This window comes from Scyliorhinus torazame, chromosome 7 (genome assembly GCF_047496885.1).
Source record: "Scyliorhinus torazame isolate Kashiwa2021f chromosome 7, sScyTor2.1, whole genome shotgun sequence".
In the NCBI taxonomy this organism is placed as follows: domain Eukaryota; kingdom Metazoa; phylum Chordata; class Chondrichthyes; order Carcharhiniformes; family Scyliorhinidae; genus Scyliorhinus; species Scyliorhinus torazame.
Window position 1 is genome coordinate 247339676 of NC_092713.1, and position 24333 is coordinate 247364008.

Below are 24333 nucleotides of genomic sequence, written 5' to 3' on the forward strand. Positions count from 1 at the left end.
GTAGCTGAATTGATCCAAGCCGGTGCCAGTTTTGCTGCCATAGAAGTCCACAAATCCTGCCCCGGTGTCAACATGAACAGAAAATTCTGCCGGCTCTCAGGTGGGATGTAGATTCAAATTCTTGATTATGTCAGAACATTAAATCCTATTCCAGCTGTCGTGTAGAGACCTGACTGTATTCCTCTAAATCAATTTTCTGGCTTCATTCTTTGCTTCATTTCACTTTCTCTGTAATTCACTGATCCCTTAACACCCTCCAATCATGAAAAAGTAAGGAACAAGCTTCTCTCAAAGTGCTTATCAGCATAATGCTGCAAGCATATTGGAGAGCCAGAGAATGCAAGAATAAAAGAGAAAGTCTGTCATAATAGAACATTTTCTTACACTAAGATACCACCTTAAATGAAAATAAACTGCAGAAAAAGAAAAACTAGACAAATTTTATTGGGCGAATCTCAGTTCTCAAATATCTGCAAGGTGGCACAGAAAATCTTTATTTAATTTGACTCCACCTTTTTGTGCTGAAAAACATTTTTCCTGCTGAAATACAATAAATCTTGCTGCGGATCCCAATTAGCTGGCCAGCATCACAGCTTCTGAGTGCAGATTTCCACAGCATGAATGATGCTGGACTTTGATGCCATTGCGAAGAGGGGTAACATTAAACCAAAAGGAGGTACACAATTTAATTATTGTAATTCAATAGAACCGTACAGGAGACCTGGGCAGAGCATTAAATTTGTAAGCAACTGGAAGCTGAGGGTCACACTTGTGGTCTAAACAGAGGTGTTCAACAAAGCAATCACCCAGTGTTACAATCCCAACAAGATAAAAGGGGACAAACCAATTAATCTCCCTGTGAGCCTTTTGGAGTAAGAGCTCCTCCGCTCGGGCGCGGAGGCCCATCAGCGGGCTTGTTAATTCCACAGGATAAAACCTGGCCCAAGTAGGAGCCGGGGTTCCAGAATAGTCCCGGTTGGGACTTGGACTGTTGCTTGTATATATTTTTCCTAAACCAAGGCTTGGAAATAAACCTTTTTTTATTACTCCCTTTCCGGACTCCTCCTTTCCTACCATATTAACAATGAGGATGAAACTGGACTGCAGTCAGCGCAGCTAGCCATTTAAATACAGCGAACTCTCTTTGCGAAGGAATAAGGTTTGCACCATTTTGAAAATGCTGCTCTTTGACAGACTCGATGTGGGGGTGGAGGACTGGACCCTGTGTGTGGAGCGTATGCACTATTTTTAAGGAAAACGCTATCATTGAGGATGATGGCCTGACAGTAATTCTTCTGACCGCCTGTGGGGCCCCCACCTTCGACGTCATAAAGAGCCTTTATGCTTCAGACACCAAGACATTCAAAGAGCTAGTGGCACTTGTGCCACATTACCACGACCCCAAGCTATCAATCATTGTGCAAAGATTCCAATTTAACACGGCCAAGAGAACCCCAGGGGAGTCCGTTAGCGAATTTCTGATGCAATTGCGCAAACTGGCAGAGTATTGCGATTATGGGCCATCCCTTCCAGAAATATTTACGGGACTGCTTTGTATGTAGGGTAAATAATATGGCGAACTAGCGGAAATTGCTGACCGAGCCATTGCTGTGCATAAACAAGGCAGTTGAGATCTCCCTCTCACCAGAGAGCACACAGAAGGGGGTCCAGGTGCTGCAGGAGATATGCGGTTTGCAGGTAAACAGCGTCGGACCCCCCCCCCCCCCCCGCCCCGCCCATTCGGACATACAGCGTGGGTTGGGACCTCTGGAACCCCACACTGTCAGGACCCCGCCCATTGGCAAGGTCTGCTGTCACCAGGCACGATGGATGGATTTGTTTATTGTCACATGTACCGAGGTACAGTGAAAAGTATTTTTCTGCGAGCAGCTCAACAGATCATTAAGTACATGAGAAGAAAAGGGAATAAAAGAAAATACATAATAGGGCAACACAACATATACAATGTAACTACAAAAGCACTGGCATCGGATGAAGCATACAGGGTGTAGTGTTAATGAAATCAGTCCATAAGAGGGTCATTTAGGAGTCTGGTGACAGTGGGGAAGAAGCTGTTTTTGAGTCTGTTCGTGCGTGTTCTCAAACTTCTGTATCTCCTGCCCGATGGAAGAAGTTGGAAGAGTGAGTAAGCCGGGTGGGAGGGATCTTTGATTATACTGCCCGCTTTCCCCAGGCAGCGGGAGGTGTAGATGGAGTCAATGGATGGGAGGCAGGTTTGTGTGATGGACTGGGCGGTGTTCACGACTCTCTGAAGTTTCTTGCGGTCCTGGGCCGAGCAGTTGCCATACCAGGCTGTGATGCAGCCTGATAGGATGCTTTCTATGGTGCATCTGTAAAAGTTGGTAAGAGTCAATGTGGACATGCCAAATTTCCTTAGTTTCCTGAGGAAGTATAGGTGCTGTTGTGCTTTCTTGGTGGTAGCGTCGACGTGGGTGGACCAGGACAGATTTTTGGAGATGTGCACCCCTAGGAATTTGAAACTGCTAACCATCTCCACCTCGGCCCGGTTGATGCTGACAGGGGTGTGTACGGTACTTTGCTTCAGACAGTTCTGTTTTCAGACAGTTCAGACATCTTCCCAGAGTTGATGGAGGATGATCTGCAGGGGTGCAGCACTTCCGGCCGGCAAAGCCGGAGAGATAGGAAACCACAGGTCAGCCAGCAAACCCTCCGCCTTACCCAAGGAATATGCAGTCCCAGAGCCAGGACCCTCCAGCTGGAGCAGCCTGCTGAAGATGAGTGCATGCAATTAAATTGCATTGCTGCGTCGTGGGATGTGCTCATCCAAATAACTGTCCAGGTAAATAGCCACCCTTTGGATATGAAGCTGGACACGGGGGCCGCAGTTTCAGTAATAGGGATACAGTCATTTGAGAAAATTAGGACAGGGAGTCAACAGCTTGCAGGACACTGAGGCAAGACTAGCAACCTACATGGGGGATTTCCTAGCCATAGCAGGCATGACTATGACACCATCACCATGGACAGCAGTCCATTAGGCTACCGTTAATAATAGTGCGGGGCCCCGGACCGAGTCGACTAAGCAGCAATTGGCGACAACGCCTAGGGCTGGTCTGGCAATGGATGTTCCGGATGGACTTGAAGTCTTGGGAAAGTATCCGGAGGTCTTCCAGGAAGGCCTGGACAAGGTTAATATGGCTGTGGCCAAGATACACGTAGACCCTGAGGCCCAGCCAAAATGCTTCAGGGCCCGTCCGGTCCCCTCTGAGTTGCTGGTGAAAGTCGAAGACGAGTTCAGTTGATTGGAAGGCCTCAGTATCATCCGGCGGTACGTTTTGCCAATAGGGCAGCGCCAGTAGTCCCGGACTAAAACTTGATAAAACCATACTCCTGTGTGGGGATTATAAGTTAACCCTAAACGAGGCCTCTCGTCTGGTCAGGAACCCAACCTTTATACAAAGCTAGCTGGGGGTTGTTCCTTTTCCAAGCTTTATATGAATCACACCTATCTCCAATTGGAGTTGAATGCCTATTGCAGATGTTACGAGACCATCAATACCCAGAGGGGACCCTATGAATATATGAATTCATTGAGAGTGTCATCAGCTTGCGCAATTTTCCAGCACATCCTGGAGAACATCCTCTGAGGACTACCGCTTGTAATGGTCTATTTGGACGACGTCCTAGCCACCAGAGCCACAGAAAGGGAGCACCTGAGCAACCTGGAGGAAATCTTCCACTGGATTTCTGAGGCATATGTCCGTCTCACAAGGGGAAAGTGTGTTTTCCACATAAAGGTAGTCACGTACTTGGGTAACGAGTTGATCGTGACAGCCTACACCCGGTGGAGAGAAGGTGCGAGTGATGAGACAAGCCACCAGTCAGAAAAATGCAACAGAGTTGCCGTCATTCTGAGTTCTCGTAACTACGGGAAATTTATTCCTAACCTCGTGAGCACCCTCGCATCGCTACATGCAATGCTGAAGAAGCACCAAGAATGGGGATGGAGAGCACCTCAGAAGGAACCCTTCATCAGGATAAAACTGCAGCTAACATCATTGGGGTTGTTGAACCATTACGAACCTTCCAATTCCCCTTTGGTGATGTGCGACGCACATGCACGGCATTGGGGTAGAATTATCTCGCACGGAGGAAGGATGGGAGAGGCCAATAGCATATGCATTACGAACTTTGACGCAGTTAGGCCCAAATTAAAAAAGAAGGGCTGGCCGTCATCTTTGCAGTGAAGAAATTTGATCAATATGTATATGAGCATCACTTTTCACTTTTTTGACAGACCACAAGCCATTGCTAAGGCTTTTTAAAGAGGACAAGGCAATCCCGCCAATAGTCTGCCTGGGTACAGTGATGGGCCCTATTGCTAGCGGTGTATGAGTAAGTATTCAAGCATCGCCCAGGCACGCAGATCACAAATGCGGGCGCGCTGAGCAGGTTCCCATTACCATCACACCCACTTCCCCACCAAGGGCTGACGAGGTCATTTCACACTGAACTTTATGGACACCTTGCCAGTCACCACTGCCCAGTTGCGCGATTGGACGTTAAAGGACTCCGTATTGGCGACAATATACTACATAATTTGCATGGGGGCCAGCAAGGGAAGCTGCCCAAAGAATTACAGGCCTTTGACACCAAGATGTGGGAGCAATCTCCAATAATGGGCTTGGCTCGTGATCCCAAGATAGGCCATACTCCAGAACCTGCACAACAGACACCCAGGGGTGATGAAAATGAAGATGTTGGCCAGTAGCTATGCTTGGATGGCGATATCGAATGACTGCCTCAACAGTGTACAACATGCCAAGAGCATCAGAAGCTTCTACTAGCTGAACCACTACACCCATGCGAATGGCCGGACCGGCCTTGGGTGAACCTGCACGCAAAGCTTGCTGGGCCTGTCCAAGGTTCTGTATTTTTACTCATGGTAGACTCCCACTCCAAGTGACTGGACATCCATCTGATGTCATCCATCATGTCAAAGGCCACCGTGGAGAAGCTACATCTCTCCTTCAGCACCCGCGGCATTCCGGAGGTGCTAGTTATGGACAATGATACCCTGTTCACCAGTGACTCGTTTGCACACTTTATGAAGGCAAATGGCGTGAGACACATCCAGACGGCCACATTCTACCCTTTCTCAAACGGGCCAGCTGAGTGAGTGATGCACACCTTCAAAAGAGGGATGAAGAAAGTCCATGGTACCCTTGGAAACGAGATCAGCACAATTTTTATTTAATTACCGGAAAGAGTACTATGAAGGCTAATTACCAGTCAGAACACAGCACCCCTCTAATTAACATTGCGTTAACTAATTTAATAAATTAAATTTGAAACATTTTTTTTTTAAGTTACTGTTAACTGTATGTTTCCTAGCACTAGATTTCTACTATAAATCTAAATGCTAAATACAGTACTCTCCAGTATCTGGCTTAGATACCCCTCTAAATTATGATTAAGTAATTAATTAATAATGTTTAATTAGTTTAACAATGTTTAATTTTGAAATTTAGTGCCGATTCCCTACCAGCCAATCAGGTCACAGCTTTCCTGTGATGTCACTTTTCAGTGCCCCCCCCCCCCCCAAGTTGGATCACTCAGAATAGCAGAATATCTATCACTTACCTGTTCCCAAGCTGCTCCCAAGCCCTTTCACTCTCTGTCCAGCTTCTGAAAATGAAGGCCGCTGGAACCTGGGGGTAAGATTTCATGTCACCTACCTTTCCAGGGTGCTCCCTGGTTTTCTCCCTGCCTCCCGGAATGCACTCTGGATCTCTCCCTGCAGATTACCAGTTACAAAGCCAAACGAAGAAAACAGAACAAAAAGGGAAACAGCACCCCCTCCCACTCCGCGCTGAATTACCACACTGCCCCAAATTACCAAGTTCCAATTCCCACTCTGGCTGTGTCTCACTCAGGATGTGTCTCCTTCATGTGCGCAGCTTACCAGAGGGCCCCGGCTCACTTGTCAAAGGCACATGCACAGCCGCCCCATCCTGTGTGCTGACTTCGAGACAGGGCCTCATCAGAGGGGTGAAATTCGGGAGAGCTGGTGGCCACCATCACCGCCCCCTTCTCCCGGTCGGAGCCCATCGGGCCCTGGGTCTCACCTTGGGACGGATGGGCAGCTGGTTCGAACCCTGGCTAACCCTGCAACATCTGGCTCTGCAACCTATGGTCCTCGCTATCGTGTTGACACCCTCAGTGATGCTCCTCAGTGACTGGGCCATGCTCTGCAGTGCCTCAACCATGCCCATTTGCAACCAGGACAAGCTCCGCAGTGCCTCGGCCTTGCCCATCTGTGAGCTGGACATATCCTGCAGAATCTCATCAAGATCAGCCTGGTACTGGGTGACATCCCCCAGCGAGTCGGACATTCTGCTGAGACCCTCAGCCATGGCCGTCACCGACTGCGCGACGCCTTGGACACCTTCACTAATGGTGCCGATGTCGTGCACCTGGCTCTCCACTGCGGCCGCCACCCTAGCAGTGTTGGCACCCAGCGCCACACATTGCCGGTGCCAACGCCTGCACCCGTAGACTCTGGGACTCCTCCAATCAGCTATGGATCTGTTGGAGTGATGCTGACATCGCCATCTGAATGTCCCGGCCGCTCCCTAGCATCTCCATCAGCTCCGGGTACCTCTGTATCACAGGCTCACCATCAAGCTGGGACCCAGCTAGGTCCTGAGATCCAGTAGCCCTCCGACTGCTGTCTCATCTGGGGTTCCTGCCTCCACCTGGCGTGCATCAACAGCAGTTTGATGCTCACCAGATTGTGCCACAGAAGAATGACCACTAAAATCTCCCACCAAGGTGTGTGTATCTGCGCTGGTAGACGGTGGGGATGACTGGTGTGACACGACTATAAGGTTTGCATCCACTGAGCTCTCCTGGGAGGCTGGAGAGGATGCCGCCCAGGATGGGCCAGCGCCGACGGCTGGAGGACCTGCGGGAGACTGGACATGTGGTCAGTGGGAGGGATGGATCAGTCAATAAGGCAATAGCAACTCCAGTTTAACAGTCCCTCCGGGTGGGTCCCAGTGGTTCCTCACCCCTGCGGCATCTGCCAGCTTCCATGTGGGTGACTGATCTGTCCTCGGCCACCCCAGTCAGCTCCAGGGCCCGTTCCTCGAAGGAGGTGAGGATTCTTAAGTCTGGCACCCATCCACAAGTCTGGGCACTTTCCAGACGATTATGGGAGAGCGTTCTCTGAGGAAACACTGAAGGTATTAGCAACACACATGGTTCACAGTGGTGGGAGGGGTGTGTGGATGGACGGTTGGGGTGGGGGGGTTGAAGGGGGCCAACGAAGGTAGAAGCAGAGTTGGGGGGTCGCCTGTGGGGTTGAAAGTGGCTGCTCCCTGGGGGGGGGGGGGGGGGGGGCGCTTTAGTATCTCCTCACTTCTGCTGCTCAATGTAGGTTGTTGAGTACCTAGAGAAAACCGACATAGACATGGGGTAAACATGCAAACTCCATACTGAGTAAACCAGGGCCGGAATCAAATCCGGGTCACTGGCACTGTGAGGCAGACGTCGCAGCCACTGTGCTGCCCTGCCATATCTCCGACCCACCTGGGTACTACAATGGCCTCACCATGCCTCCCTGCCATATCCCCGACCATCGGGGGGGCTATAATATCCGCAGACTCCAGCGTGGTCATCACATCTATCTATCCAATTCAACAGTGACTGCAAGAAGGTCCTCCTTGAGGAATCCCTGCACTTTACTATTTGTGTGGTGCCAGCTGCTTGTATGGTGGAAAAGTACCTCCAGTGCAGGCATGCTGTTCAGACATAAGAGGTTGAAAAAGATCCAGTCTAAAAAAAATTGCTGTCAGACAGAACACGTGGTCTTCGAGGAAGCACTTTGTAGCGCAACAATTACTCACTCAAGTCGAGAAGAGATGAAATCAATCGAGGCTTTATTGAGCAAGACTTGTTCCCCAGCAGCTCAGTTACAGAATGTGGCTGCTGGGAGAACTCGAGCTCTTATACTCCGCCTTCAGGGCAGAGCCTGCAGGCGGCAGATCCAACCAGGACCTGGGACCTGTCAGCCAATAGCCTCTCGGCTTCACAGGTACCGTACTACCCCTAATACAAAGCACCACATTCACCCCTTGTTAAAAAGGAACCCAGCGGGGTGGTGGTCCGCATGGTGGTAGGGGTTTACAAGGCTGGTCCTGGAACAAATTTTGTACAGTGGCTATGCATTTAGTCCAACAGTTAACTGTACAGGTTGTCAGAATTATTTACAAGTTGTTTTTTTTGTGTCACGCGGATTCCACGAGTCGAGTGGGTGCCCTGGTCGTCCTTGTCGATCGCCTCAGCCCTGGTGGTGGTGCAGGTGCTGGCTCGGGCACCGTCGTCTCTGGGAGCGTTGCGCTGTTTGTCCCTGTTTCTTTACTACTGGGCGGGCACGGGAGGAGGACCGATCCACCCGGGAAGGGAGCAGTCGTTGGGTGCGCCGGTGGGAGGGGGGGGGGGGGGGTGATCGATGTTGGGAGTATGTGTTTCCGGCTGGCGCCAGGTCCCGTAGGGAGATCGTGTCCTGTCGGCCGTCGGGGTACGCCACGTAGGCGTACTGAGGGTTTGCGTGGAGAAGGTGAACCCTCTCGACCAACGGGTCCGATTTGTGCACCCGCACATGTTTTCGGAGCAAGATGGGTCCTGGGGCTGCCAGCCAGGTCAGCAGCGACGTTCCGGAGGAGGACTTCCTAGGGAAGACAAGGAGGCGCTCGTGAGTCGTTTGGTTAGCCGTGGTACACAGCAGCGACCGGATGGAGTGGAGGGCATCCGGGAGGACTTCCTGCCACCGGGAAACTGGGAGATTTCTGGACCATAGGGCCAGTAGGACGGTCTTCCAGACAGTACCGTTCTACCCCTCTACCTGACCATTCCCCCAGGGGTTGTAGCTGGTCGTCCTGATCAAGGCAATGCCCTTGCTGAGCAGGAACTGACGCAGCTCGTCGTTCATGAAGGAGGACCTCCTGTCGCTATGGATGTATGCGTGGAAACCGAACAGTGTAAAGATGGTGCTGAGGGCTTTAATGACTGTGGCCGCTGTCATGTCGGGGCAGGGGATGGCGAAGGGGAAACGGGAGTACTCGTCAACCATGTTCAGGAAGTATACGTTGCGGTCGGTGGAGGGGAGGGGGCCTTTGAAATCCAAACTGAGGCGTTCAAAGGGACGGGAAGCCTTTATTAGGTGAGCTCTATCTGGCCTGAAAGTGCGGTTTGCACTCTGCGCAGATTTGGCAGTTCCTGGTGGCTGTATGGACCTCCTCAACAGAGATGGGGAGGTTGCGGGACTTCACAAAATGGTAGAATCGATTGACCCCCGGGTGGCAGAGGTCCTCGTGGAGGGCTTGGAGGTGGTCTACTTGTGCGTTTGCACATGTGCCGCGGGATAGGGCATCGGACGGCTCGTTCAGCTTTCCAGGACGATACAAGATCTCATAGTTATAGGTGGAGAGCTCAATCCTTCACCTAAAGATCTTGTCATTCTTGATTTTGCCCCGCTGTGCATTATCGAACATGAAGGCTACCGACCGTTGGTCAGTGAGGAGAGTGGATCTCCTGCCGGCCAGGTAATGCCTCCAATGTCACACAGCTTCCACTATGGCTTGGGCTTCCTTTTCCACTGAGGAGTGGCGGATTTCTGAGGCGTGGAGGGTCCAGGAGAAAAAGGCCACGGGTCTGCCCGCTTGGTTAAGGGTGGCCGCCAGAGCTACGTCGGATGCGTCGCTCTCGACCTGGAAGGGGAGGGACTCGTCGATTGCGTGCATCGTGGCCTTTGCAATATCCGCTTTGATGCGGCTGAAGGCCTGGCGGGCCTCTGTCAACAGGGGTAGGTAGTGGACTGGATTAACGGGCGGGCCTTGTCTGCGTACTGGGGAACCCACTGGGCGTAATACGAAAAGAAGCCCAGGTAGCGTTTCAGGGCTTTGGAGCAGTGGGGGAGGGGAAATTCCATAAGGGGGCGCATGCGTTCGGGGTCGGGGCCTATCGCTCCATTGCGCACTACGTATCCCAGGATGGCCAGACGGTTGGTGCTTAAAAACGCATTTTTCCTCGTTATAGGTGAGGTTCAGGGCATAGGCGGTCTGGAGGAATTTGCGGAGGTTGGCGTCGTGGTCCTGCTCATCATGGCCGCAGATGGTTACATTGTCGAGGTATGGGAATGTGGCCCGCAACCTGTGCTAATCAACCATTCGGTCCATCTCCCGTTGGAAGACCGAGACTCCGTTCGTGACGCCGAATGGGACCCTTAAGAAGTGGTAGAGCCGCCCGTCTGCCTCGAAGGCCGTGTACTTGCGGTTACCCGGGCGGATGGGGAGCTGGTGTTATGCGGACTTGAGGTCCACGGTGGAAAAGACCTTGTACTGTGCAATCCGATTGGCCATGTCGGATATGCGGGGGAGAGGGTACGCATCGAGCTGCGTGTACCTATTGATGGTCTGACTATAGTCTACAACCATCCTCTGCTTCTCCCCGGTCTTCACAACTACCACCTGGGCTCTCCAGGGACTATTGCTGGCCTGGATTATGCCTTCCTTCAGCTGCCGCTGGACCTCAGACCGGATAAACATCCGATCCTAGGCGCTGTACCATCTGCTCCTAGTGGCGACGGGTTTGCAATCCGGGGTGAGGTTCGCAAACAAGGAAGGCGGTTCAACCTTGAGGGTCGCGAGGCTGCAGATAGTGAGTGGGGGTATTGGGCCCCCGAATTGGAACGTAAGGCTCTGGAGGTTACACTGGAAATCTAACCCCAAGAGAGTGGGAGCGCCGAGTTGGGGAAGGACATAAAGCCTGTAATTCTTAAACACCCTCCCTTGCACCGTTCGGTTCGCGATGCAGAACCCTTTGATCTCTATGGAATGGGATCCCGATGCCAGAAAAATCTTTTGGGTACTCGGACGAATAGAGAGAAAACAGCATCTTACCGTATCCGGGTGGATAAAACTTTCCGTGCTCCCAGAGTCGATTAGGCATGGCATCTCGTACCCGTTGACCAGCACCGTTGTCGTTGCTGTTTGGAGCGTCCGGAGACGCGATTGGTCCAGGGTCACCGAAGCCAGTCTTGGTTGCTGCACCGTGGCGTTTTCTTCCGACCCCGTGGAGCCGTCTATGCTGGGGTCTTTGGCCGCCCCCATGGATCGCACGTGGCCGGGGGGGGGGGCGGTCACAAGATGGCAGCGCCCATCCTCCCCGTGTGGTGTCTGGGGCCCAAAATGGCGACGCCTGCGGGCCGCACATGGAGCGCTGGGGGGTGTTGAGTCTGCTGTCCCCGTTCACCCCCGGAGATTGCGGCGACCCCCCGGGACTGGCACACCGCTGCGTAATGCCCCTTTTTGCCGCAGCTTTTACAAATAGCTGAGCAGGCCGGGCAGCGCTGCCGGGGGTGTTCCTACTGCCCGCAAAAATATCAGCGGGGCCCACCGGGATGGTCTGGTGCCCTAGCCATGCAGGCTGCGGGGGGGGGGTGGGGGTGCCGGGGAGTCGGTCGCAACGGGGGTCCACGGAGCCCAAGGGGCTGCCGCGCGGTCGGGGCCGTAGGCGCGGGCATTTTGTGAGGCCACGTCTAGGGAGGCCGCAAGGGCCCGTGCCTCTGAGTCCTAATGAGTCTCTCTCTAACAGTCTTTGGCGAATTTGAGAAGAAGTCATACCTGCCACAAAAGCATCCCTGATTAGGAGCTCCGTGTGCTTGTTTGCGCTCACCGACGGGCAGTTGCAGTTCCTTCCCAAAATCAAGAGCGCGCTGTAGAACTCGTCGAGCGGTTCTCCGGGGATTTGCTGTCTCGTCGCGAGTTGGTGGCGTGCATAGACCTGGTTTATGGGCCGAATGTAGACTCCTTTCAGCATGGCGAGCGCCGTCGGGAAACCCTCCGCGTCTTCGATGAGCGTGTAGATCTCCGGGCTCACCCTGGAATGCAGGACCTGCATTTTCCGATCTTCCGTGGTCTGGCCGTGGGCCGTTCGAAGGTAACCTTCGAAGCATGCTAGCCAGTGTTTAAACACCGCCGCCGAGTTTGCTGCATGGGGGCTGGTTCGCAGACACTCCGGGGCGATCCGGAGCACCATCGTCTTTTAAGCTTGCTTAATAAATTGTAGCGCAACAATGACTCACTCAAGTCGAGAAGAGATTAAATCAATCGAGGCTTTATGAAGCAAGACTTGTTCCCCAGCAGCTCAGTTACAGAATGCGGCTGCTGGGAGAACTTGAGCTCTTATACTCCGCCTTCTGGGCGGAGCCTGCAGGCGGCAGATCCAACCAGGACCCGGGACCTGTCAGCCAATAGCCTCTCGGCTTCACAGGTACCGTACTACCCCTAATACATACCACCACACACTTCAGAGTAGAAAAAATCAACTGGAGAAAAAATAGACTGAACACATTCTCAAAAGAGGAAGCACTTCAGAGTTAATCGAATGCAAAGTGCTATAAAAACAAACAAAGCCAATGAGGAATGAAAAGGTGTGTAAACAACCATCAAGGATGCCTGTAGGACCAGAGGGCATAATCGCAGAATAAGGGGGTGCTCTTTTAAGATGGATTTGAAGAAGAATTTCTTCTCTCAAAGAGTGGTGAATCTTTGGAATTCTTTACCCCAGGAAGCTGTGGAGACCAAGTCCTTGAACATTTTCAAGGCTAAGCTCAATAAGCTTTATCAGTAGGGGAATTAAAAGTTATGGAGATAAGGCAGGAAAGTGGACTTAGTGAGCATTAGATCAACCATTGGCTTGTAAAATGGTGGAACAGCCTACTCCTGTTCCTATTTCTTATGGTCTTCATTTCATGCACGACCTGTTCTGCCTTTAGGTTGGGCCAGGTGCCTGAGTTTAAAGTGCACTGCTTTTTCTCCATCTGCAGGTGGTACTCTCCTACACTCCCCTACCCTCCTTTAAATCCAATGAAATGTCTACTTTGGGCATTGTGTTTGGAATGCTAAAGTTCTAACTTCTGGAGTTTTACAGAAAAGGAATTTCAGAAACAGAAGCCAGTATTAGGAAAAATAAATTCAGTAGCTATTTTGGCAAGTCAAAAATTGCAGCCAAATGTGCAATTTTTACTGATTTGGCAACCAACCTGTGAGTGGTGGAAAGCTGGAGCACACAGCTTGCAGGTCACCCAGCATCTGTTTTATAATTTTGTAGAATCCGAGGATAATAATCTTTATTATTGTCACAAGTAGGCTCACATTAACACTGCAATGAAGTTACTGTGAAAAGCCCCGAGTCACCACATTCCGGCTCCTGTTCGGGTACACAGAGGGAGAATTCAGAATGCCCAATTCACCTATCAGCACGTCTTTCGGGACTTGTGGGAGGAAACCTGAGCACCAGAAGGAAACCCACGCAGATACAGGCAGAACGTGCAGACTCCGCACAGACAATGACCCAAGCCGGGAATCGAACCTGCGACCCTGGCGCTGTGAAGCAACAGTGCTAACCACTGTACTACCGTGTACCAATGTACGGGTGTAGCACTTATTTCTGCACAAACTTGCTCTCTCTTTATTGCTGACTCGGGTGCCTTTACCAAATAATTAAGCTGAGCATTATTACCAGTTCCCATAAAAACAGATTTTAAAATATTCCTGGCCCAGCTTGCTCTTCAGACCCCATTATTGGGCCTAGCTGCACTCCCAGCTGAGATGTAAATTAATTTTAATATAAACCCGGCACCACTTGTTAGACCCCATTCATAGCTGCAGCTGGGAAATTATTTTCTTAAGAATATTCTGAGCCAGCTCCCACCTGCTGCATAATTAATTTAATCGTGCCCACTGCTTATATTTCATGAATCCATTTAAATTGATTTACTAGTATGCCTGGCACTGCACCAGCTGCAGCAGAAGTAACGTTTTTTTAAAAAATAATAATCCTTAACCAACCCCACCTGCTGCATAATTGATTTAATAACATTTCTTGCTATTAATTCCAAAATACATTTTGGTGGAACAATTTTGCATTTGTCTCTTTTGTTTTTTATTAATTCATTTTTATGGAATTAGGTGTGATTAATCTTTAATGCTGCAAGAAGCATACTTTATTTCTTGCTTTATTTTACCAGTGAGTATTGTGAGAATCCTGTTGAATTAAATTGTAATTGTTTCCATTTAATTGATAAATGTGCATATTTGATTAAATGACTAACCCAATCAATTTCAAATTACCATTATTAAAATTAAATTATTACAATTTTGGCTAGAATAAATGCCATTAAACAGCCATCGTTTCGGTTTAATTTATAATTTGGGGGGAAATGGTGGAATCCTCTGACTTAACAGCAGGACTTTCAGGTATATCAGAGGTCAGCAGCAGAGGCGGATGTGTGGTGTTTACATAGATTTACATAGAAATTACAGTGCAGAAGGAGGCCATTCGGCCCATCGAGTCTGCACCGGCTCTTGGAAAGAGCACCCTACCCAAGGTCAACACCGCCACCCTATCCCCATAACCCAGTAACCCCACTCAACACTAAGGGCTTTGTGGTTCAGATCCTCGGGTGGTTGGCGTTGTGTTCACAAAGACCACAACTAGCTCTTGTATTAAACAAAGCTAAAGATTTATTTACAATACTTAATTGAATTCGACTCTTACTTCGATATAATAAACAATTGACAATAAATATGCAATCTACACTTGTCTACCACTAATTTCTACACTAATACAACAACTAGGTTCTGCTCTCACTCACACTAGCTTTCCTACAGTCTGTTCTCTAACCTTCTCCTCAACACTCCCCCAGAAGGCTTAGCATCGATGTTTTATATAGGTCTGCATCTAGCTCCCTCTCATGGTTGATTCGGACATAACAGTTTTGTACATTTCTCATAATGTCACCGGATGGAGCCCAAAAATACTGCAACTGGCCATTGTACTGGTTTCCTGACTGTTCCTGACATTGACCATTTTGGCCAAAAGGTGTTCTGGGCTGGCAGGGCTGTCCGCCCTTATGAGGCAGGCACCAAATTAGGCTTGTTAAGTATCTTGTTACATGTAAGTTTATGTAGCCAACTGTGATTTTCCAGTCACAGCGCAAGGTGGCAGGGAACCTTAGGGGATATCTCCGCTCGCACCCCATCCCCTGGAGTAGCCGGGGGCAATCATGCACCCCGAGGGAGGAGGCGGTGATAGGGCCTGTGCCAGTGACTCCCGCAGGAGATGTTCTGGAACAGCGCAGCACCTTGGACTCCCCTACCCCCCCTGACCCTGTCTCTGGTGCATCTGGTGGGCAGCGGGCAGAACGGGGCAGCACCAAGCCACCCTGGGCACCCGAGCAGCAGCCGTGCCCATCCAGGTCCTGTTTCCCCAGAAGGCGCCTGCCAACTGGGATCCAGGCCGCAGGGCAGGAATCACATCAGGCCACCTCCACTACTGCTGTACACTCTGGGGAACCACCTTGCTGGAGTGAGAGGGATGTGGGGTTGGCATACGGTATCCATGCTCCTGGCCAGCCTCCCCGCACTGCCCCCCTCTCCAACCCAACCCCCATTTGATGAACCTGGAGGTGATCAGAGTGCCCCTGCTTCTTGGCCCTGGCACACATGTCATGTGGCATCCGGTGCCTGTCTGGGCACCAAGTCCTGCACATCCTCACCTTCCCCTCTGTTACATGATGTGTGGAAGACACAGCAGGCCGCCACGATGCGGGGGGACATGCTCAGCTTCATACTGGAGGGCCCCTCCAGAGTGGTCCAGGCACCTGAACCACATTTTCTGGAGGCCGAAGCATCGTTCTATTATGTTCCTGGTCGCTGCATGGGATTCATTGTAGCAGGTCTCCGCGTCCGTCTGTGGCCTCCGGAGAGGTGTCATCAGCCACGACCACAGTGGATAGTCCCTGTCACCAAGGAGCCAACCCCCCAGCCAGGGGCGGGGTGTCTCGAACAGGTCAGGAATCGTCGATGGTGCCAGGATGAAGGCGTTGTGTACACTGCCCGGGTATCGGGTGCAGACATGTATAATGCATGGCTGTTGGTCACATATCAGCTGCACGTTCATCAAGTGGAACCCCTTTCAGTTTGTGTAGAGCGGCCTGTTATCTGCAGGTGCTCGTAGGGGGATATGCATCCTGTCAATCGCCCCCTGGAACCAGGGCATCCCAATGTTGGCAGCGAACCCTGCTGCCCGGGCATCCTGGTGGGCTTGGTCCACAGTGAAATGGATGTATTGATCTGCCTGGATATATAGGGCCTCCGTGACAATACGAAAGCAACTGTGCACCGAAGTCTGAGATCCTGGACAGGTCCCCACTTGACAACTGGAAGGACCCCGTCATGCAGAAGTTCAGGGCGACCGTCACCTTGTGACACCCCTCGGGAGCAGGTGTCCTCCCCCATTCTCCCGCGGTGCCAGGTGTGCCATGATCTGGCAGATATGTTGCATTGTTTCTGTGCTGAGCTGGAGCCTTCGAAGGCATGCCCGGTCCGGCAACTCATCTAATGACAGACGCTGCTGATATACACAAGGCCTCATGTGAAGCCTCTTCGGCCTGTTGGCCGAACGGCTCTCCAACCTGGGCAGCTACCACATGTCCCTCTGCGACACACTCTGCTGCTGCATGCTGTACTGCTGCAGCTTCCTCCTCCTCGAGCAGTGCCCACACGTATAGCCGCAGGGCATCCCCCAGGACTGCAGCGACCAGTAGCAAGGCCTTCATTGCTGGTTGAATTCCAATATCCATTGTCTGCAGGGGGTGATAGCTCAACATGTTAGCATGGTGCGTACCCCTGTGCCCAACTAGGTCCAACCCTGCCCCCGCACGTCCCTCTGATCCCCTCCCCCATCCCTGCATCACTGGCGCTTTCGGAGGCTGGCACCGTGAGGGTTTATGGCCCTGGCGCTGTCCCTGATGCCCGTCCCTGATGCCAGGGATACCATTGGCTGGCACTGCCTTCACCAGGGGTATGCACCTTGGCTCCTGTAGCGGCTACTGGGGGTGTTGTCCTGGGTGGGCCGTCGGTGGGTGGTGGCCGGGTTGGTGGAGGGTGGGGTGCAGGCACCTATTTGGCCAGTGTCACTATGCAGAACCAGGAACCATGGTGGGCGGTCAGTGGGTGTGCAGCAAGATGGGCATGGTAACGGCCAGGGCACCGCCCCAATCCTATGGGGGAGGGCACCCGGCCACTTGGCCTGGTTCCCTGTACACCCTACCCAGAGAGCCCCCCCCAGCTCTGCCAATGTCCGTCCTGGCAGTCCGCAGTCATGCCTCTCTGTGTCCTTCCACCTCTCTCTCCCTCAGCAGCCATGGCGCTAGTTTCACGATTTTTGAAAGCACAAGTGAACCGCTCCATCGGCAACTCGGCCCATCAGAGGTGGAGAATCGCAGAGGCCCCGGAGAATGACATGCAAACAGTTCCGGTACGCATTGACGCCGCTGTCGAGAGACAATTGCAATTTGACGTCAAATGGGTGCCTGCAGCGATTTTAGCGTCAGAACCCACTCTCCACCCAATCGCATTTCGGCATCAGCAAACGGAGATTCCCGCCCCTCATCATAGAATTTACAGTGCAGAAGGAGGCCATTCGGCCCATCGAGTCTGCACCGGCTCTTGGAAAGAGCACCCTACCCAAACCCACACCTCCACCCTCTCCCCATAACCCAGTAACCCCACCCCAACACTAAGGGCAATTTTGGACACGAAGGGCAATTTATCATGGCCAATCCACCTAACCTGCACATCTTTGGACTGTGGGAGGAAACCGGAGCACCCGGAGGAAACCCACGCGCACTGGGAGAACGTGAACCTGGGACGCTGGAGCTGTGAAGCAATTATGCTAACCACTATGCTACCGTGCTGCCCACTGGAAAGGATATAGAAAAATGTTTGCACTGGTGTGCTGGGCTCCCACATCATTGCGAACAGGGATATTTGTGGAGCCTCCTCCTTCAGTGAGTTGCTTAATTGCCCACCACCATTTGTGACTGGATGTGGCAAGACTGCAGACCTTGGATCTGACCTGTTGGTTGTGGAATCGCATAACTTTGTCCATCACTTGCTGCTTGTGCTGTTTGGCATACAAGAATTATTGTGTTTTAGCTTCACCAACTTGACACTTTGTTAAAGAATGTCTGCTGCTGCTCTTGGCATACCCTCTTGCACTCTTCATTGAACCAAGGTTGATCCGCTAGATTGGTGGTAATGGTAGAGTGGAGTATATGCCAGCTTTGAGGATACAGATTGTGGTCGAGTACAATTCTGCTGCTGCTGATGGCCCACAGCACCTCATGTTACCCAGTCTGGAGTTGCTAGACCTGTTTGAAATCTATCCCATTTGGCAATGTGATAGTACCACACAGATGGAGAGGAGGGTTAACTTCAATGTGAAGACGGGACTTTGTCTTCACAAAAACTGTGCAGTGGTCATAATGTCCTCTGGGACTCGGCCAACTTGGTCACTAGTGGCAATACTGAGCCACCCTTGTTGATACAAGGTAATCAGCAGGAGGTTCACTTGACCTTGTGCTACAAGACATCATGGGGGCAAGATTCCCTTTTATGAACAAAATCAACAGCAGTACGACCATGTGCATTCAGCTTGCTGCCTACATTGGGAGTGCAGAGGACCTGACAGACCCCGTTTTCTACAAAGAAGAGGTTCCCTGATTGGCCCACTAATCAGGGAACTCTTATTCCAATTGGCCAATCTCAAAGGCCTGGTCTAAGTCATTACAGACTCCCAGGGCAACTCCACCTCTGCTGGGTCTGTTCTGCCAGTGAGTCAGGACATATCCATGGGTTGTGATGGTGGTGTCTGGGACATTATCTGTAAGACATGATTCCATGAGTGCGTGTATGTCAGGCTGTTTCTTGACTAGTCTGAAAGACAGCGCTCTCAATTTTAGCACAAGCTCCCAGACATTAGTCAGGAGGTGGTATTTGCTGTTGCTGTTTCCAGTGCTTAAGTCGATCCTGGGTGGTCTGGCCTTTTTGGTGGTTTGATACAACTGAGTGGTTTGCTTGGCCACTTCAGAGAGCATTTAAAAGTCATTGCTGTGGGTCTGGAGACACATTTTCCTTAAAAATAATTGACAGTGGTTTCATGGTCACTATTAGACTTTTAATTCTTTTAAGTAAATTCAAATTCCACCATCTGTTGCTGTGGCATTCAAACCCAAGTCACCAAACTCTGGACCTCTGTATTACTAGTACAGTGACAATATCGTTACACTACCACCTCCACTGACATTCCACACCCTCCAACATTTGCAAATAGTCATAGATGTTTACAGCATGGAATATTTCTAATACTAAGCTAGTCCCACTTGCCCGCATTTGGCCCATATCCCTCTATATTCACCCTGCCCATGTAACTGTATAACTGCTTTTTGAAGAAAAAATTGTATCCGCCTCTACCACTGCCTCTGGCAACTCGTTCCAGATGCTCACCACCCTCTGTGATTTCCCCTCTGGTCTCTTTTGTATCTCTCCCCCTCACTGTAAACCTATGCCTTCTAGCTCTAGACTCCTCTACCTTTGGGGGAAAATGTTGACTGTCTACCTTATCTATGCTCCTCATTATTTTATAGACCTCTATAAGTTCACCCCTAAGCCTTAGACGCTCCAGGCAAAAAAGTCCCAGCCGATCCAGCCTTTCCTTATAACTCACCATCAAGTCCTGGTAGCATCCTCGTAAATCTCTTTTGCACTCTTTCTAGTTTAACAATATCTTTCCTATAATAGGGTGACCAGAACTGAACACAGTTTGTCCACAAGCCTCCACCTGAGATTCTCAGCATCACAATTGTCAGGCATCTTTGATACACTCAGGCAGAAAATTTTCACTCCTGCCAGCAGAGAACCGTGGCGCGCAGGGGCACAAAATGTGGCACAATGTTAAAAGTCATTTTCCTGCTTGTGGGAATAGTCCGGAATGTTGTTCTCTTGATTTTCATGGCGGGTTAAAGGCAGGTTGAGTTTCATTCTGATATATGTCCGGAACCACATTTGCATTTTTTCTATCTCATGAATGCGTCTGAATGTGATCAGACTGCCCTGGGGCTGAGACATACTGCCAGGAGCACATTGACCAGGCTGTCCTGCAGGCTGAGAGTGTGGGCTATTGAATGGCCTCTACTCTTTGATTTACCATATGTTCTTAAATGTGTTCCTTTGCCTCCACTGTTTACTTGAAAAGCCTCTCTACTACCCTCGTATGTGGCTCGCTAGAAAACTGGTCCAAACAGTTCAGGCATAGATCATCCAAATGGTAGAGCCTGCATTTTCTCCCAGTACTGGTGCCAGTGCCCCACACCAGTCTTTGACCCATGTATTCACCTCTCTAATTTTATGTACCTGATGCCGTTTTGTACATGACTCGTGTAATAATCCAGAGAGTATAACCTTTGAAAGTCTGCATTTTAATTTAACGCTTAGCTCCTCATACTCTCTGTGCAGAATGTCTTCCCTAGTTCTACCTCTGTTGCTGATATCTACATGGACCAGGACAACCGGATCCTTCCCCTTCCAATGCAACTTCCTCTCCAGCCCTGAGCAGATGTCCCGAAGCCTGGCACCAGGCACTGGCCACCTGGGCTCTCATTGTTTGCTGCAGAGAACATCATCAGTCCCCCTCACTACTCCATCCACTACCACTACAGTCTGTTTTGCTCCCCTACTGAACTGATGCTTCTGCACTTCTGCCCTCTGGGTCCCCGATCCTGCCTCACACGCAGTCACACCCTCCTGTCTCTGACCATATCAGAAGACTCTATCCAAATTTGTGTGACTGCCTCCTGGTACAGAGCATCTAGGTAACCTCCCCCCTCCCTGAGGTGTCACAGTGTCTGCAGCTCAGTGACTCTGAACCAAAGTTCCTCGAGCTGCAGGCTGGATCCCACCAACATCCAGTAGCTGCAACCGTGACACATAACGTGTTTTGCCATCCTTTGTGTTTTAATCAGTTACCTAATTTATTATTGAATTATTTATTTCCTTTTTTATATATTTTATTAATTTAACCACCAGTTTGGATACTATTTTAAACCTTAGGACCACTTACCAGATTCTCACCAAACAGCTAGCTCCTTGCCCTGTAGCAGAGTAAGAACCAATTCCCATAGGGTGAGAAAGGTAGAAAAAGCAAAGGGAAATGAACACCTGTTCCTCCGTCAACTCCCCGCTCACCAAATTCTCAGGCACGCACTCAGTTTCTCAGCTGCGCTTGTTGCCTTAGCTTCACTAAAGAACCCCAAATTTATAGCAAACTGAACTGCAGCTGGAGAAACCATTCAACCAGTTAGCTAATTAACTACCCAGCTCTCATCAGTGTTTTAGTCTGTCTTAGTCTGGAAGAAAAGTCTTTGTTATTTTTGGGCAGTGCCCCAACCTAATTGTTCCCTGATTTTGTTTCTGTTATTCTATTAAGTTGATTCACATAGAAGACCCCAGCTTTACAAATGGTATGTAAACAGAGCCTAACCTCCATTAAGGTGAGTCTTTGATGAATCATCTTGGGTTGTGAGAGTGTTGGTCCAGTTATGACTGCAATGACTGTTTCTTCCATTCTGTTTGGGGATGCAGAAGGCTTTTTGCTAGCACAGCGCTGCACAGTTCTTGTTGTCATGGGTGTTCTGCAGTTTCTGTTATTGGAGCTGGACTCGCTACAAGGAGAGAGAAAAGGAGAGGGAAAGGACAGGAGAGGCCTTCCACCACACAATGTTCAGGAACAAAATTATTTCTCTCATTTTGTGCATTTTGGGTGCAAAATATCCAGTTCAGAAGGTGCATTGTCATTGGTCGCAGCATTAATTCAAACTGAAAACTAAGACATGGACATGTTTCTGTGACTATTAAGCTCATGTTTCTTTGAATTTCTATGTTTCAATACCATTCCAGTTGTAACAGATAATGCCATTGACATACCAATGTTGCATAATGCTGCATCAGATGTTACCTAGGCTCCAAATAATAAACATCTTCCATTTGGACTATATGAGGCAGGAAAAAAGAGCCAGGAGTTTCACAAGTCTTTTAGGTTTCCCAACAGTGAAATAAATTGTTGACTACACGTACAGTGCAGTTCGTGCCCTGTTTAAAGACTCAGCCATAATCCAGAAAAGGATTTCAATACCTCAGTGTGCAGGTAATATGTGATGATGGCCAATGCATCATGCAGGAATATACCATTTCCTGAAGTAGTCGGAATGGCTGCATCCTGTGTCAATTCTCAATACCTCCTTATTCCTCCTAAACTATCGATTGTCAGGCTAGCTGTTTGGAGATACGGATTTTGTCCTGGATGTGTAGCTCATGATTCTTGTCAAGAACCAAGCACAGAACCTGAGGAGCACTACAATCTGAGCCATTTGCCTACCAGAACTCTGACTGAGCAGACCTATTCCCTTCTGAAGCAATGGGTCTTCTTTCAACCATTCTGGAGGAGTTCTGCCATACATCTCCAACAGAATTACATGGTTGCCTACTGTGCTCCATGATTTGGTCCCGCAAAAGAAGTGATCCTTGAAACCACCTGGGCAGGAAGATGTGCAGGAACAGGAAGATGAGAATTTTTAAAAGTAGGCACTCGAACATGCAGTCACCCATCCTCCTACGCCCTCCTCCAGGTCATTTATAAAAATGACAAACAGCAGTGGCCCCAAAACAGATCCTTGTGGTACACCACTAGTAACTGGACTCCAGTCTGAACACTTCCCATCAACCACCACCCTTTGTCTTCTTCCAGCTAGCCAATTTCTGATCCAAACTGCTAAATCACCCTGAATCCCATGCCTCCGTATTTTCTGCAGTAGCCCACCGTGGGGAACCTTATCAAATACTTTACTGAAATCCCGATACACCACATCAACTGCTTTATCCTCATTCACCTTCTCAAAGAACTCAATAAGGTTTGTGAGGCACGCCCTACCCTTCACAAAACCGTGTTGACTATCTCTAATCAAATTATTCCTTTCCAGATGATTATACATCCTATCTCTTATAAACCTTTCCAAGATTTTTCCCACAACAGAAGTAAGGCTCACTGGTCTGCAGTTACCGGGGTTGTCTCTACTCTCCTTCTTGAACAAGGGGGACAACATTTGCTATCCTCCAGTCTTCTGGCACTATTCCTGTAGACAAAGATGACTTAAAGATCAAAGCCAAAGGCTCAGCAATCTCCTCCCTAGCTTCCCAGAGAATCCTAGGATAAATCCCATCCGGCTTATCTATTTTCACACTTTCCAGAATTGCTAACACCTCCTCCTTATGAACCTCAAGCCCTTCTAGTCTAGTAGCCTGAATCTCAGTATTCTCCTCGACAACATTGTCTTTTTCCTGTGTGAATACTGATGAAAAATATTCATTAAGCACCTCTCCTATCTCCTCTGACTCCACGCGCAACTTCCCACTACTGTCCTTGACTGGCCCTACTCTTACCATTCATTTATTCCTGACATATCTATAGAAAGCTTTAGGGTTATCCTTGATCCTACCTGCCAAAGACTTCTCATGTCCCCTCCTGGCTCTTCTTAGCTCTCTCTTTAGGTCCTTCCTAGCCAGCTTGTAACTCTCGAGCACCCTAACTGAACCTTCATATCTCATCTTTACATAAGCCTCCTTCTTCCTCTTGACAAGTATTTTGACTGCTTTAGTAAACCACGGTTCCCTTGCTCGACCACTTCCTCCCTGCCTGACAGGTACATACTTATCAAGGACATGCAGTAGCTGTTCCTTGAACAAGCTCCACATTTCCATTGTGCCCATCCCCTGCAGTTTTCCTCTCCATCCGATGCATCCTAAGTCATGCCTCATCGCATCATAATTGCCTTTCCCCCAGATATAACTCTTGCCCTGCGGTATATACCTATCCCTTTCCATCACTAAAGTAAACGTAATCGAATTGTGGTCACTATTACAAAAGTGCTCACCTACCTCCAAATCTAACACCTGTCCTGGTTCATTACCCAGTACTAAATCCAATATGGCCTCGCCTCTCGTTGGTCTATCTACATACTGTGTCAGGAAACCCTCCTGCACACATTGGACAAAAACAGACCCATCTAAAGTACTCGAACTATAGCGTTTCCAGTCATATTTGGAAAGTTAAAGTCCCCCATAACCACTACCGTGTTGCTTTCGCTCCTATCCAGAATCACCTTTGCAATCCTTTCCTCTACATCTCTGGAACTTTTCGGAGGCCTATAGAAAACCCCTAACAGGGTGACCTCTCCTTTCCTGTTTCTAACCTCAGCCCATACTACCTCCGTAGAAGTGTCCTCATCAAAAGTCTTTTCTGCCACCGTAATACTGTTCTTGACTAACAACTCCCCCTCTTTTACCACCTTCCCTGAGCTTACTGAAATATCTAAACCCCGGCACCTGC

The 24333-nt window shown here is 49.8% G+C and overlaps 1 long non-coding RNA gene across 1 annotated transcript in view; it reads left to right on the top strand.

The window, feature by feature from the left end:
* Nucleotides 1-24333, top strand: part of LOC140426931 (uncharacterized) — a 53676-nt gene that overhangs the window by 24224 nt on the left and 5119 nt on the right. Inside the window, exon 2 of the long non-coding RNA XR_011948347.1 lies at nt 21379-21442. This is a non-coding gene — a long non-coding RNA (uncharacterized lncRNA). The remainder of the gene's footprint in view (nt 1-21378; nt 21443-24333) is intronic.